Source organism: Pseudophryne corroboree, chromosome 1, assembly GCF_028390025.1.
Source record: "Pseudophryne corroboree isolate aPseCor3 chromosome 1, aPseCor3.hap2, whole genome shotgun sequence".
NCBI lineage: Eukaryota > Metazoa > Chordata > Amphibia > Anura > Myobatrachidae > Pseudophryne > Pseudophryne corroboree.
Window position 1 is genome coordinate 512,048,594 of NC_086444.1, and position 15,025 is coordinate 512,063,618.

The 15,025-nt window shown below is 34.0% G+C and overlaps 14 non-coding genes across 14 annotated transcripts; all 14 read left to right on the forward strand.

Annotated features, from left to right (window-relative positions):
* Nucleotides 1–611: 611 nt before the first annotated feature.
* On the forward strand, nt 612–694 carry TRNAL-CAG (transfer RNA leucine (anticodon CAG)). The gene has a single exon. It is a non-coding gene; the product is annotated as a tRNA-Leu (tRNA).
* A 678-nt stretch (nt 695–1,372) lies between these two features.
* TRNAL-CAG (transfer RNA leucine (anticodon CAG)) lies at nt 1,373–1,455 on the forward strand. Its single transcript has one exon. It is a non-coding gene; the product is annotated as a tRNA-Leu (tRNA).
* Nucleotides 1,456–2,133: 678 nt separating this feature from the next.
* TRNAL-CAG (transfer RNA leucine (anticodon CAG)) lies at nt 2,134–2,216 on the forward strand. Its single transcript has one exon. It is a non-coding gene; the product is annotated as a tRNA-Leu (tRNA).
* Nucleotides 2,217–3,634: 1,418 nt separating this feature from the next.
* On the forward strand, nt 3,635–3,717 carry TRNAL-CAG (transfer RNA leucine (anticodon CAG)). The gene has a single exon. It is a non-coding gene; the product is annotated as a tRNA-Leu (tRNA).
* A 678-nt stretch (nt 3,718–4,395) lies between these two features.
* On the forward strand, nt 4,396–4,478 carry TRNAL-CAG (transfer RNA leucine (anticodon CAG)). The gene has a single exon. It is a non-coding gene; the product is annotated as a tRNA-Leu (tRNA).
* A 678-nt stretch (nt 4,479–5,156) lies between these two features.
* TRNAL-CAG (transfer RNA leucine (anticodon CAG)) lies at nt 5,157–5,239 on the forward strand. Its single transcript has one exon. It is a non-coding gene; the product is annotated as a tRNA-Leu (tRNA).
* Nucleotides 5,240–5,917: 678 nt separating this feature from the next.
* TRNAL-CAG (transfer RNA leucine (anticodon CAG)) lies at nt 5,918–6,000 on the forward strand. Its single transcript has one exon. It is a non-coding gene; the product is annotated as a tRNA-Leu (tRNA).
* Nucleotides 6,001–7,417: 1,417 nt separating this feature from the next.
* On the forward strand, nt 7,418–7,500 carry TRNAL-CAG (transfer RNA leucine (anticodon CAG)). The gene has a single exon. It is a non-coding gene; the product is annotated as a tRNA-Leu (tRNA).
* A 2,895-nt stretch (nt 7,501–10,395) lies between these two features.
* TRNAL-CAG (transfer RNA leucine (anticodon CAG)) lies at nt 10,396–10,478 on the forward strand. Its single transcript has one exon. It is a non-coding gene; the product is annotated as a tRNA-Leu (tRNA).
* Nucleotides 10,479–11,156: 678 nt separating this feature from the next.
* TRNAL-CAG (transfer RNA leucine (anticodon CAG)) lies at nt 11,157–11,239 on the forward strand. Its single transcript has one exon. It is a non-coding gene; the product is annotated as a tRNA-Leu (tRNA).
* A 678-nt stretch (nt 11,240–11,917) lies between these two features.
* Nucleotides 11,918–12,000, forward strand: TRNAL-CAG (transfer RNA leucine (anticodon CAG)). Its single transcript has one exon. It is a non-coding gene; the product is annotated as a tRNA-Leu (tRNA).
* A 678-nt stretch (nt 12,001–12,678) lies between these two features.
* Nucleotides 12,679–12,761, forward strand: TRNAL-CAG (transfer RNA leucine (anticodon CAG)). The gene has a single exon. It is a non-coding gene; the product is annotated as a tRNA-Leu (tRNA).
* A 678-nt stretch (nt 12,762–13,439) lies between these two features.
* On the forward strand, nt 13,440–13,522 carry TRNAL-CAG (transfer RNA leucine (anticodon CAG)). Its single transcript has one exon. It is a non-coding gene; the product is annotated as a tRNA-Leu (tRNA).
* Nucleotides 13,523–14,940: 1,418 nt separating this feature from the next.
* TRNAL-AAG (transfer RNA leucine (anticodon AAG)) lies at nt 14,941–15,023 on the forward strand. Its single transcript has one exon. It is a non-coding gene; the product is annotated as a tRNA-Leu (tRNA).
* Nucleotides 15,024–15,025: the final 2 nt, after the last annotated feature.

Genomic DNA, 15,025 nt, shown 5'->3' on the forward strand with positions numbered 1-15,025 from the left:
TAGAATTAGACAAACACTCACTGCAAATCTCTTTCAATTTACAACATAAAAAATGCATCAATTATTTCATTATTTCCCATGTTGCAATAAAAAATCAGATTGTATTCTCTCTGGATAAAAGAGCTTGAAACCAACCACATATGTGTATATCATATTATTTTTATTATTTGATCCACAATTCTTTATTTACAGAGGTAGCAAAATAAAATATCTCACAAATTCAGAATGAGGGCTCCATATCTTTGGCTTAAGAAAACTGCTCTTCTCAGCCAATGGTCATGAACAGAAACCCCACTGGGGTCCACTACAATGGCATCCAATCAAACCCATGAGCTAAATTAAGTAGCCAGTTTGTGCAAGATTCACAAATTTAATTTCATTGCTGAGTTAAAATCCATTAGAGAACAAACTCTAGACACTTGGATTCCAACCCTGAACATGGAAAACAAAACTTACTTTTATTGTAACGCCAACTAGAAACCTCTTTAAAATGAATGGAAAAGCAATTCATATTTAGTTTTTAAATTAAGTTTTAATAGCAACATTGTCATTGTAAGTATAGATAGGTTATTTCATAATATACATCTTTTCAAAAAGTAGTGATTTCATGTGTCAGGATAACCGAGCGGTCTAAGGCGCTGCGTTCAGGTCGCAGTCTCCTCTGGAGGCGTGGGTTCAAATCCCACTTCTGACAATGTTATTCATTTTCTTCTTTGCTCTACAGTTTCTATTTCTTGTTACTTGTGAAAAGATTGGCTTTAGAATTAGACAAACACTCACTGCAAATCTCTTTCAATTTACAACATAAAAAATGCATCAATTATTTCATTATTTCCCATGTTGCAATAAAAAATCAGATTGTATTCTCTCTGGATAAAAGAGCTTGAAACCAACCACATATGTGTATATCATATTATTTTTATTATTTGATCCACAATTCTTTATTTACAGAGGTAGCAAAATAAAATATCTCACAAATTCAGAATGAGGGCTCCATATCTTTGGCTTAAGAAAACTGCTCTTCTCAGCCAATGGTCATGAACAGAAACCCCACTGGGGTCCACTACAATGGCATCCAATCAAACCCATGAGCTAAATTAAGTAGCCAGTTTGTGCAAGATTCACAAATTTAATTTCATTGCTGAGTTAAAATCCATTAGAGAACAAACTCTAGACACTTGGATTCCAACCCTGAACATGGAAAACAAAACTTACTTTTATTGTAACGCCAACTAGAAACCTCTTTAAAATGAATGGAAAAGCAATTCATATTTAGTTTTTAAATTAACAGTTTTAATAGCAACATTGTCATTGTAACTATAGATAGGTTATTTCATAATATACATCTTTTAAAAAAGTAGAGGTTTCATGTGTCAGGATGGCCGAGCGGTCTAAGGCGCTGCGTTCAGGTCGCAGTCTCCTCTGGAGGCGTGGGTTCAAATCCCACTTCTGACAATGTTATTCATTTTCTTCTTTGCTCTACAGTTTCTATTTCTTGTTACTTGTGAAAAGATTGACTTTAGAATTAGACTTACACTCACTGCAAATCTCTTTCAATTTACAACATAAAAAATGCATCAATTATTTCATTATTTCCCATGTTGCAATAAAAGATCAGATTGTATTCTCCCTGGATAAAAGAGCTTGAAACCAACCACATATGTGTATATCATATTATTTTTATTATTTGATCCACAATTCTTTATTTACAGAGGTAGCAAAATAAAATATCTCACAAATTCAGAATGAGGGCTCCATATCTTTGGCTTAAGAAAACTGCTCTTCTCAGCCAATGGTCATGAACAGAAACCCTACTGGGGTCCACTAAATTGGCATCCAATCAAACCCATGAGCTAAATTAAGTAGCCAGTTTGTGCAAGATTCACAAATTTCATTTCATTGCTGAGTTAAAATCCATTAGGGAACAAACTCTAGACACTTGGATTCCAACCGTGAACATGGAAAACAAAACTTACTTTTATTGTAACGCCAACTAGAAACCTCTTTAAAATGAATGGAAAAGCAATTCATATCTAGTTTTTAAATTAACAGTTTTAATAGCAACATTGTCATTGTAACTATAGATAGGTTATTTCATAATATACATCTTTTCAAAAAGCAGTGGTTTCATGTGTCAGGATGGCCGAGCGGTCTAAGGCGCTGCGTTCAGGTCGCAGTCTCCTCTGGAGGCGTGGGTTCAAATCCCACTTCTGACAGTGTTATTCATTTTCTTCTTTGCTCTACAGTTTCTATTTCTTGTTACTTGTGAAAAGATTGACTTTAGAATTAGACAAACACTCACTGCAAATCTCTTTCAATTTACAACATAAAAAAATGCATCAATTATTTCATTATTTCCCATGTTGCAATAAAAGATCAGATTGTATTCTTCCTGGATAAAAGAGCTTGAAACCAACCACATATGTGTATATCATATTATTTTTATTATTTTATCCACAATTCTTTATTTACAGAGGTAGCAAAATAAAATATCTCACAAATTCAGAATGAGGGCTCCATATCTTTGGCTTAAGAAAACTGCTCTTCTCAGCCAATGGTCATGAACAGAAACCCCACTGGGGTCCACTACAATGGCATCCAATCAAACCCATGAGCTAAATTAAGTAGCCAGTTTGTGCAAGATTCACAAATTTCATTTCATTGCTGAGTTAAAATCCATTAGAGAACAAACTCTAGACACTTGGATTCCAACCCTGAACATGGAAAACAAAACTTACTTTTATTGTAACGCCAACTAGAAACCTCTTTAAAATGAATGGAAAAGCAATTCATATCTAGTTTTTAAATTAACAGTTTTAATAGCTACATTGTCATTGTAACTATAGATAGGTTATTTCATAATATACATCTTTTCAAAAAGCAGTGGTTTCATGTGTCAGGATGGCCGAGCGGTCTAAGGCGCTGAGTGGCCTGGGTTCAAATCCCACTTCTGACAATGTTATTCATTTTCTTCTTTGCTCTACAGTTTCTATTTCTTGTTACTTGTGAAAAGATTGGCTTTAGAATTAGACAAACACTCACTGCAAATCTCTTTCAATTTACAACATAAAAAATGCATCAATTATTTCATTATTTCCCATGTTGCAATAAAAGATCAGATTGTATTCTCCCTGGATAAAAGAGCTTGAAACCAACCACATATGTGTATATCATATTATTTTTATTATTTGATCCACAATTCTTTATTTACAGAGGTAGCAAAATAAAATATCTCACAAATTCAGAATGAGGGCTCCATATCTTTGGCTTAAGAAAACTGCTCTTCTCAGCCAATGGTCATGAACAAAAACCCTACTGGGGTCCACTACAATGGCATCCAATCGAACCCATGAGCTAAATTAAATAACCAGTTTGTGCAAGATTCACAAATTTAATTTCATTGCTGAGTTAAAATCCATTAGAGAACAAACTCTAGACACTTGGATTCCAACCCTGAACATGGAAAACAAAACTTACTTTTATTGTAACGCCAACTAGAAACCTCTTTAAAATGAATGGAAAAGCAATTCATATTTAGTTTTTAAATTAACAGTTTTAATAGCAACATTGTCATTGTAAGTATAGATAGGTTATTTCATAATATACATCTTTTCAAAAAGTAGTGGTTTCATGTGTCAGGATGGCCGAGCAGTCTAAGGCGCTGCGTTCAGGTCGCAGTCTGCTCTGGAGGCGTGGGTTCAAATCCCACTTCTGACAATGTTATTCATTTTCTTCTTTGCTCTACAGTTTCTATTTCTTGTTACTTGTGAAAAGATTGACTTTAGAATTAGACTTACACTCACTGCAAATCTCTTTCAATTTACAACATAAAAAATGCATCAATTATTTCATTATTTCCCATGTTGCAATAAAAGATCAGATTGTATTCTCCCTGGATAAAAGAGCTTGAAACCAACCACATATGTGTATATCATATTATTTTTATTATTTGATCCACAATTCTTTATTTACAGAGGTAGCAAAATAAAATATCTCACAAATTAAGAATGAGGGCTCCATATCTTTGGCTTAAGAAAACTGCTCTTCTCAGCCAATGGTCATGAACAGAAACTCCACTGGGGTCCACTAAATTGGCATCCAATCAAACCCATGAGCTAAATTAAGTAGCCAGTTTGTGCAAGATTCACAAATTTCATTTCATTGCTGAGTTAAAATCCATTAGGGAACAAACTCTAGACACTTGGATTCCAACCGTGAACATGGAAAACAAAACTTACTTTTATTGTAACGCCAACTAGAAACCTCTTTAAAATGAATGGAAAAGCAATTCATATCTAGTTTTTAAATTAACAGTTTTAATAGCAACATTGTCATTGTAACTATAGATAGGTTATTTCATAATATACATCTTTTCAAAAAGCAGTGGTTTCATGTGTCAGGATGGCCGAGCGGTCTAAGGCGCTGCGTTCAGGTCGCAGTCTCCTCTGGAGGCGTGGGTTCAAATCCCACTTCTGACAATGTTATTCATTTTCTTCTTTGCTCTACAGTTTCTATTTCTTGTTACTTGTGAAAAGATTGACTTTAGAATTAGACTTACACTCACTGCAAATCTCTTTATATTTACAACATAAAAAATGCATCAATTATTTCATTATTTCCCATGTTGCAATAAAAGATCAGATTGTATTCTCTCTGGATAAAAGAGCTTGAAACCAACCACATATGTGTATATCATATTATTTTTATTATTTGATCCACAATTCTTTATTTACAGAGGTAGCAAAATAAAATATCTCACAAATTCAGAATGAGGGCTCCATATCTTTGGCTTAAGAAAACTGCTCTTCTCAGCCAATGGTCATGAACAGAAACCCCACTGGGGTCCACTACAATGGCATCCAATCAAACCCATGAGCTAAATTAAGTAGCCAGTTTGTGTAAGATTCACAAATTTCATTTCATTGCTGACTTAAAATCCATTAGAGAACAAACTCTAGACACTTGGATTCCAACCCTGAACATGGAAAACAAAACATACTTTTATTGTAACGCCAACTAGAAACCTCTTTAAAATGAATGGAAAAGCAATTCATATCTAGTTTTTAAATTAACAGTTTTAATAGCTACATTGTCATTGTAACTATAGATAGGTTATTTCATAATATACATCTTTTCAAAAAGCAGTGGTTTCATGTGTCAGGATGGCCGAGCGGTCTAAGGCGCTGCGTTCAGGTCGCAGTCTCCTCTGGAGGCGTGGGTTCAAATCCCACTTCTGACAGTGTTATTCATTTTCTTCTTTGCTCTACAGTTTCTATTTCTTGTTACTTGTGAGAAGATTGACTTTAGAATTAGACTTACACTCACTGCAAATCTCTTTCAATTTACAACATAAAAAATGCATCAATTATTTCATTATTTCCCATGTTGCAATAAAAGATCAGATTGTATTCTCCCTGGATAAAAGAGCTTGAAACCAACCACATATGTGTATATCATATTATTTTTATTATTTGATCCACAATTCTTTATTTACAGAGGTAGCAAAATAAAATATCTCACAAATTAAGAATGAGGGCTCCATATCTTTGGCTTAAGAAAACTGCTCTTCTCAGCCAATGGTCATGAACAGAAACTCCACTGGGGTCCACTAAATTGGCATCCAATCAAACCCATGAGCTAAATTAAGTAGCCAGTTTGTGCAAGATTCACAAATTTCATTTCATTGCTGAGTTAAAATCCATTAGGGAACAAACTCTAGACACTTGGATTCCAACCGTGAACATGGAAAACAAAACTTACTTTTATTGTAACGCCAACTAGAAACCTCTTTAAAATGAATGGAAAAGCAATTCATATCTAGTTTTTAAATTAACAGTTTTAATAGCAACATTGTCATTGTAACTATAGATAGGTTATTTCATAATATACATCTTTTCAAAAAGCAGTGGTTTCATGTGTCAGGATGGCCGAGCGGTCTAAGGCGCTGCGTTCAGGTCGCAGTCTCCTCTGGAGGCGTGGGTTCAAATCCCACTTCTGACAATGTTATTCATTTTCTTCTTTGCTCTACAGTTTCTATTTCTTGTTACTTGTGAAAAGATTGACTTTAGAATTAGACTTACACTCACTGCAAATCTCTTTATATTTACAACATAAAAAATGCATCAATTATTTCATTATTTCCCATGTTGCAATAAAAGATCAGATTGTATTCTCTCTGGATAAAAGAGCTTGAAACCAACCACATATGTGTATATCATATTATTTTTATTATTTGATCCACAATTCTTTATTTACAGAGGTAGCAAAATAAAATATCTCACAAATTCAGAATGAGGGCTCCATATCTTTGGCTTAAGAAAACTGCTCTTCTCAGCCAATGGTCATGAACAGAAACCCCACTGGGGTCCACTACAATGGCATCCAATCGAACCCATGAGCTAAATTAAGTAGCCAGTTTGTGTAAGATTCACAAATTTCATTTCATTGCTGACTTAAAATCCATTAGAGAACAAACTCTAGACACTTGGATTCCAACCCTGAACATGGAAAACAAAACTTACTTTTATTGTAACGCCAACTAGAAACCTCTTTAAAATGAATGGAAAAGCAATTCATATTTAGTTTTTAAATTAACAGTTTTAATAGCAACATTGTCATTGTAACTATAGATAGGTTATTTAATAATATACATCTTTTAAAAAAGCAGTGGTTTCATGTGTCAGGATGGCCGAGCGGTCTAAGGCGCTGAGTGGCCTGGGTTCAAATCCCACTTCTGACAATGTTATTCATTTTCTTCTTTGCTCTACAGTTTCTATTTCTTGTTACTTGTGAAAAGATTGGCTTTAGAATTAGACAAACACTCACTGCAAATCTCTTTCAATTTACAACATAAAAAATGCATCAATTATTTCATTATTTCCCATGTTGCAATAAAAGATCAGATTGTATTCTCCCTGGATAAAAGAGCTTGAAACCAACCACATATGTGTATATCATATTATTTTTATTATTTGATCCACAATTCTTTATGTACAGAGGTAGCAAAATAAAATATCTCACAAATTCAGAATGAGGGCTCCATATCTTTGGCTTAAGAAAACTGCTCTTCTCAGCCAATGGTCATGAACAGAAACCCCACTGGGGTCCACTACAATGGCATCCAATCGAACCCATGAGCTAAATTAAATAACCAGTTTGTGCAAGATTCACAAATTTAATTTCATTGCTGAGTTAAAATCCATTAGAGAACAAACTCTAGACACTTGGATTCCAACCCTGAACATGGAAAACAAAACATACTTTTATTGTAACGCCAACTAGAAACCTCTTTAAAATGAATGGAAAAGCAATTCATATCTAGTTTTTAAATTAACAGTTTTAATAGCTACATTGTCATTGTAACTATAGATAGGTTATTTCATAATATACATCTTTTCAAAAAGCAGTGGTTTCATGTGTCAGGATGGCCGAGCGGTCTAAGGCGCTGCGTTCAGGTCGCAGTCTCCTCTGGAGGCGTGGGTTCAAATCCCACTTCTGACAGTGTTATTCATTTTCTTCTTTGCTCTACAGTTTCTATTTCTTGTTACTTGTGAGAAGATTGACTTTAGAATTAGACAAACACTCACTGCAAATCTCTTTCAATTTACAACATAAAAAATGCATCAATTATTTCATTATTTCCCATGTTGCAATAAAAGATCAGATTGTATTCTTCCTGGATAAAAGAGCTTGAAACCAACCACATATGTGTATATCATATTATTTTTATTATTTTATCCACAATTCTTTATTTACAGAGGTAGCAAAATAAAATATCTCACAAATTCAGAATGAGGGCTCCATATCTTTGGCTTAAGAAAACTGCTCTTCTCAGCCAATGGTCATGAACAGAAACCCCACTGGGGTCCACTACAATGGCATCCAATCAAACCCATGAGCTAAATTAAGTAGCCAGTTTGTGCAAGATTCACAAATTTCATTTCATTGCTGAGTTAAAATCCATTAGAGAACAAACTCTAGACACTTGGATTCCAACCCTGAACATGGAAAACAAAACATACTTTTATTGTAACGCCAACTAGAAACCTCTTTAAAATGAATGAAAAAGCAATTCATATTTAGTTTTTAAATTAACAGTTTTAATAGCAACATTGTCATTGTAACTATAGATAGGTTATTTCATAATATACATCTTTTCAAAAAGCAGTGGTTTCATGTGTCAGGATGGCCGAGCGGTCTAAGGCGCTGAGTGGCCTGGGTTCAAATCCCACTTCTGACAATGTTATTCATTTTCTTCTTTGCTCTACAGTTTCTATTTCTTGTTACTTGTGAAAAGATTGGCTTTAGAATTAGACAAACACTCACTGCAAATCTCTTTCAATTTACAACATAAAAAATGCATCAATTATTTCATTATTTCCCATGTTGCAATAAAAGATTAGATTGTATTCTCCCTGGATAAAAGAGCTTGAAACCAACCACATATGTGTATATCATATTATTTTTATTATTTGATCCACAATTCTTTATTTACAGAGGTAGCAAAATAAAATATCTCACAAATTCAGAATGAGGGCTCTATATCTTTGGCTTAAGAAAACTGCTCTTCTCAGCTAATGGTCATGAACAGAAACCCCACTGGGGTCCACTACAATGGCATCCAATCGAACCCATGAGCTAAATTAAATAACCAGTTTGTGCAAGATTCACAAATTTAATTTCATTGCTGAGTTAAAATCCATTAGAGAACAAACTCTAGACACTTGGATTCCAACCCTGAACATGGAAAACAAAACATACTTTTATTGTAACGCCAACTAGAAACCTCTTTAAAATGAATGAAAAAGCAATTCATATTTAGTTTTTAAATTAACAGTTTTAATAGCAACATTGTCATTGTAACTATAGATAGGTTATTTCATAATATACATCTTTTCAAAAAGCAGTGGTTTCATGTGTCAGGATGGCCGAGCGGTCTAAGGCGCTGAGTGGTCTGGGTTCAAATCCCACTTCTGACAATGTTATTCATTTTCTTCTTTGCTCTACAGTTTCTATTTCTTGTTACTTGTGAAAAGATTGGCTTTAGAATTAGACAAACACTCACTGCAAATCTCTTTCAATTTACAACATAAAAAATGCATCAATTATTTCATTATTTCCCATGTTGCAATAAAAGATCAGATTGTATTCTCTCTGGATAAAAGAGCTTGAAACCAACCACATATGTGTATATCATATTATTTTTATTATTTGATCCACAATTCTTTATTTACAGAGGTAGCAAAATAAAATATCTCACAAATTCAGAATGAGGGCTCCATATCTTTGGCTTAAGAAAACTGCTCTTCTCAGCCAATGGTCATGAACAGAAACCCCACTGGGGTCCACTACAATGGCATCCAATCGAACCCATGAGCTAAATTAAATAACCAGTTTGTGCAAGATTCACAAATTTAATTTCATTGCTGAGTTAAAATCCATTAGAGAACAAACTCTAGACACTTGGATTCCAACCCTGAACATGGAAAACAAAACATACTTTTATTGTAACGCCAACTAGAAACCTCTTTAAAATGAATGAAAAAGCAATTCATATTTAGTTTTTAAATTAACAGTTTTAATAGCAACATTGTCATTGTAACTATAGATAGGTTATTTCATAATATACATCTTTTCAAAAAGCAGTGGTTTCATGTGTCAGGATGGCCGAGCGGTCTAAGGCGCTGAGTGGCCTGGGTTCAAATCCCACTTCTGACAATGTTATTCATTTTCTTCTTTGCTCTACAGTTTCTATTTCTTGTTACTTGTGAAAAGATTGGCTTTAGAATTAGACAAACACTCACTGCAAATCTCTTTCAATTTACAACATAAAAAATGCATCAATTATTTCATTATTTCCCATGTTGCAATAAAAGATCAGATTGTATTCTCCCTGGATAAAAGAGCTTGAAACCAACCACATATGTGTATATCATATTATTTTTATTATTTGATCCACAATTCTTTATTTACAGAGGTAGCAAAATAAAATATCTCACAAATTCAGAATGAGGGCTCCATATCTTTGGCTTAAGAAAACTGCTCTTCTCAGCCAATGGTCATGAACAAAAACCCTACTGGGGTCCACTACAATGGCATCCAATCGAACCCATGAGCTAAACTAAATAACCAGTTTGTGCAAGATTCACAAATTTAATTTCATTGCTGAGTTAAAATCCATTAGAGAACAAACTCTAGACACTTGGATTCCAACCCTGAACATGGAAAACAAAACTTACTTTTATTGTAACGCCAACTAGAAACCTCTTTAAAATGAATGGAAAAGCAATTCATATTTAGTTTATAAATTAACAGTTTTAATAGCAATATTGTCATTGTAAGTATAGATAGGTTATTTCATAATATACATCTTTTCAAAAAGCAGTGGTTTCATGTGTCAGGATGGCCGAGCGGTCTAAGGCGCTGCGTTCAGGTCGCAGTCTCCTCTGGAGGCGTGGGTTCAAATCCCTCTTCTGACAATGTTATTCATTTTCTTCTTTGCTCTACAGTTTCTATTTCTTTTTACTTGTGAAAAGATTGACTTTAGAATTAAACAAACACTCACTGCAAATCTCTTTCAATTTACAACATAAAAAATGCATCAACTATTTCATTATTTCCCATGTTGCAATAAAAGATCAGATTGTATTCTTCTTGGATAAAAGAGCTTGAAACCAACCACATATGTGTATATCATATTATTTTTATTATTTTATCCACAATTCTTTATTTACAGAGGTAGCAAAATAAAATATCTCACAAATTCAGAATGAGGGCTCCATATCTTTGGCTTAAGAAAACTGCTCTTCTCAGCCAATGGTCATGAACAGAAACCCCACTGGGGTCCACTACAATGGCATCCAATCAAACCCATGAGCTAAATTAAGTAGCCAGTTTGTGCAAGATTCACAAATTTCATTTCATTGCTGAGTTAAAATCCATTAGAGAACAAACTCTAGACACTTGGATTCCAACCCTGAACATGGAAAACAAAACTTACTTTTATTGTAACGCCAACTAGAAACCTCTTTAAAATGAATGGAAAAGCAATTCATATTTAGTTTTTAAATTAACAGTTTTAATAGCAACATTGTCATTGTAAGTATAGATAGGTTATTTCATAATATACATCTTTTCAAAAAGTAGTGGTTTCATGTGTCAGGATAACCGAGCGGTCTAAGGCGCTGCGTTCAGGTCGCAGTCTCCTCTGGAGGCGTGGGTTCAAATCCCACTTCTGACAATGTTATTCATTTTCTTCTTTGCTCTACAGTTTCTATTTCTTGTTACTTGTGAAAAGATTGACTTTAGAATTAGACTTACACTCACTGCAAATCTCTTTCAATTTACAACATAAAAAATGCAACAATTATTTCATTATTTCCCATGTTGCAATAAAAGATCAGATTGTATTCTCCCTGGATAAAAGAGCTTGAAACCAACCACATATGTGTATATCATATTATTTTTATTATTTGATCCACAATTCTTTATTTACAGAGGTAGCAAAATAAAATATCTCACAAATTCAGAATGAGGGCTCCATATCTTTGGCTTAAGAAAACTGCTCTTCTCAGCCAATGGTCATGAACAGAAACCCCACTGGGGTCCACTACAATGGCATCCAATCAAACCCATGAGCTAAATTAAGTAGCCAGTTTGTGCAAGATTCACAAATTTCATTTCATTGCTGAGTTAAAATCCATTAGGGAACAAACTCTAGACACTTGGATTCCAACCGTGAACATGGAAAACAAAACTTACTTTTATTGTAACGCCAACTAGAAACCTCTTTAAAATGAATGGAAAAGCAATTCATATCTAGTTTTTAAATTAACAGTTTTAATAGCAACATTGTCATTGTAACTATAGATAGGTTATTTCATAATATACATCTTTTCAAAAAGCAGTGGTTTCATGTGTCAGGATGGCCGAGCGGTCTAAGGCGCTGCGTTCAGGTCGCAGTCTCCTCTGGAGGCGTGGGTTCAAATCCCACTTCTGACAATGTTATTCATTTTCTTCTTTGCTCTACAGTTTCTATTTCTTGTTACTTGTGAAAAGATTGACTTTAGAATTAGACTTACACTCACTGCAAATCTCTTTCAATTTACAACATAAAAAATGCATCAATTATTTCATTATTTCCCATGTTGCAATAAAAGATCAGATTGTATTCTCTCTGGATAAAAGATCTTGAAACCAACCACATATGTGTATATCATATTATTTTTATTATTTGATCCACAATTCTTTATTTACAGAGGTAGCAAAATAAAATATCTCACAAATTCAGAATGAGGGCTCCATATCTTTGGCTTAAGAAAACCGCTCTTCTCAGCCAATGGTCATGAACAGAAACCCCACTGGGGTCCACTACAATGGCATCCAATCAAACCCATGAGCTAAATTAAGTAGCCAGTTTGTGCAAGATTCACAAATTTCATTTCATTGCTGAGTTAAAATCCATTAGAGAACAAACTCTAGACACTTGGATTCCAACCCTGAACATGGAAAACAAAACTTACTTTTATTGTAACGCCAACTAGAAACCTCTTTAAAATGAATGGAAAAGCAATTCATATTTAGTTTTTAAATTAACAGTTTTAATAGCAACATTGTCATTGTAACTATAGATAGGTTATTTCATAATATACATCTTTTCAAAAAGTAGCGGTTTCATGTGTCAGGATGGCCGAGCGGCCTAAGGCGCTGCGTTCAGGTCGCAGTCTCCTCTGGAGGCGTGGGTTCAAATCCCACTTCTGACAATGTTATTCATTTTCTTCTTTGCTCTACAGTTTCTATTTCTTGTTACCTGTGAAAAGATTGACTTTAGAATTAGACTTACACTCACTGCAAATCTCTTTCAATTTACAACATAAAAAATGCATCAATTATTTCATTATTTCCCATGTTGCAATAAAAGATCAGATTGTATTCTCCCTGGATAAAAGAGCTTGAAACCAACCACATATGTGTATATCATATTATTTTTATTATTTGATCCACAATTCTTTATTTACAGAGGTAGCAAAATAAAATATCTCACAAATTCAGAATGAGGGCTCCATATCTTTGGCTTAAGAAAACTGCTCTTCTCAGCCAATGGTCATGAACAGAAACCCCACTGGGGTCCACTAAATTGGCATCCAATCAAACCCATGAGCTAAATTAAGTAGCCAGTTTGTGCAAGATTCACAAATTTCATTTCATTGCTGAGTTAAAATCCATTAGGGAACAAACTCTAGACACTTGGATTCCAACCGTGAACATGGAAAACAAAACTTACTTTTATTGTAACGCCAACTAGAAACCTCTTTAAAATGAATGGAAAAGCAATTCATATCTAGTTTTTAAATTAACAGTTTTAATAGCAACATTGTCATTGTAACTATAGATAGGTTATTTCATAATATACATCTTTTCAAAAAGCAGTGGTTTCATGTGTCAGGATGGCCGAGCGGTCTAAGGCGCTGCGTTCAGGTCGCAGTCTCCTCTGGAGGCGTGGGTTCAAATCCCACTTCTGACAGTGTTATTCATTTTCTTCTTTGCTCTACAGTTTCTATTTCTTGTTACTTGTGAAAAGGTTGACTTTAGAATTAGACAAACACTCACTGCAAATCTCTTTCAATTTACAACATAAAAAAATGCATCAATTATTTCACTATTTCCCATGTTGCAATAAAAGATCAGATTGTATTCTTCCTGGATAAAAGAGCTTGAAACCATCCACATATGTGTATATCATATTATTTTTATTATTTTATCCACAATTCTTTATTTACAGAGGTAGCAAAATAAAATATCTCACAAATTCAGAATGAGGGCTCCATATCTTTGGCTTAAGAAAACTGCTCTTCTCAGCCAATGGTCATGAACAGAAACCCCACTGGGGTCCACTACAATGGCATCCAATCAAACCCATGAGCTAAATTAAGTAGCCAGTTTGTGCAAGATTCACAAATTTCATTTCATTGCTGAGTTAAAATCCATTAGAGAACAAACTCTAGACACTTGGATTCCAACCCTGAACATGGAAAACAAAACTTACTTTTATTGTAACGCCAACTAGAAACCTCTTTAAAATGAATGGAAAAGCAATTCATATATTTTTTTTTAAATTAACAGTTTTAATAGCAACATTGTCATTGTAACTATAGATAGGTTATTTCATAATATACATCTTTTCAAAAGCAGTGGTTTCATGTGTCAGGATGGCCGAGCGGTCTAAGGCGCTGAGTGGGCTGGGTTCAAATCCCACTTCTGACAATGTTATTCATTTTCTTCTTTGCTCTACAGTTTCTATTTCTTGTTACTTGTGAAAAGATTGGCTTTAGAATTAGACAAACACTCACTGCAAATCTCTTTCAATTTACAACATAAAAAATGCATCAATTATTTCATTATTTCCCATGTTGCAATAAAAGATCAGATTGTATTCTCCCTGGATAAAAGAGCTTGAAACCAACCACATATGTGTATATCATATTATTTTTATTATTTGATCCACAATTCTTTATTTACAGAGGTAGCAAAATAAAATATCTCACAAATTCAGAATGAGGGCTCCATATCTTTGGCTTAAGAAAACTGCTCTTCTCAGCCAATGGTCATGAACAGAAACCCCACTTGGGTCCACTACAATGGCATCCAATCGAACCCATGAGCTAAATTAAATAACCAGTTTGTGCAAGATTCACAAATTTAATTTCATTGCTAAGTTAAAATCCATTAGAGAACAAACTCTAGACACTTGGATTCCAACCCTGAACATGGAAAACAAAACATACTTTTATTGTAACGCCAACTAGAAACTTCTTTAAAATGAATGAAAAAGCAATTCATATTTAGTTTTTAAATTAACAGTTTTAATAGCAACATTGTCATTGTAACTATAGATAGGTTATTTCATAATATACATCTTTTAAAAAAGTAGTTGTTTCATGTGTCAGGATGGCCGAGCGGTCTAAGGCGCTAAGTTAAGGTCGCAGTCTCCTCTGGAGGCATGGGTTCAAATCCCACTTCTGACAAT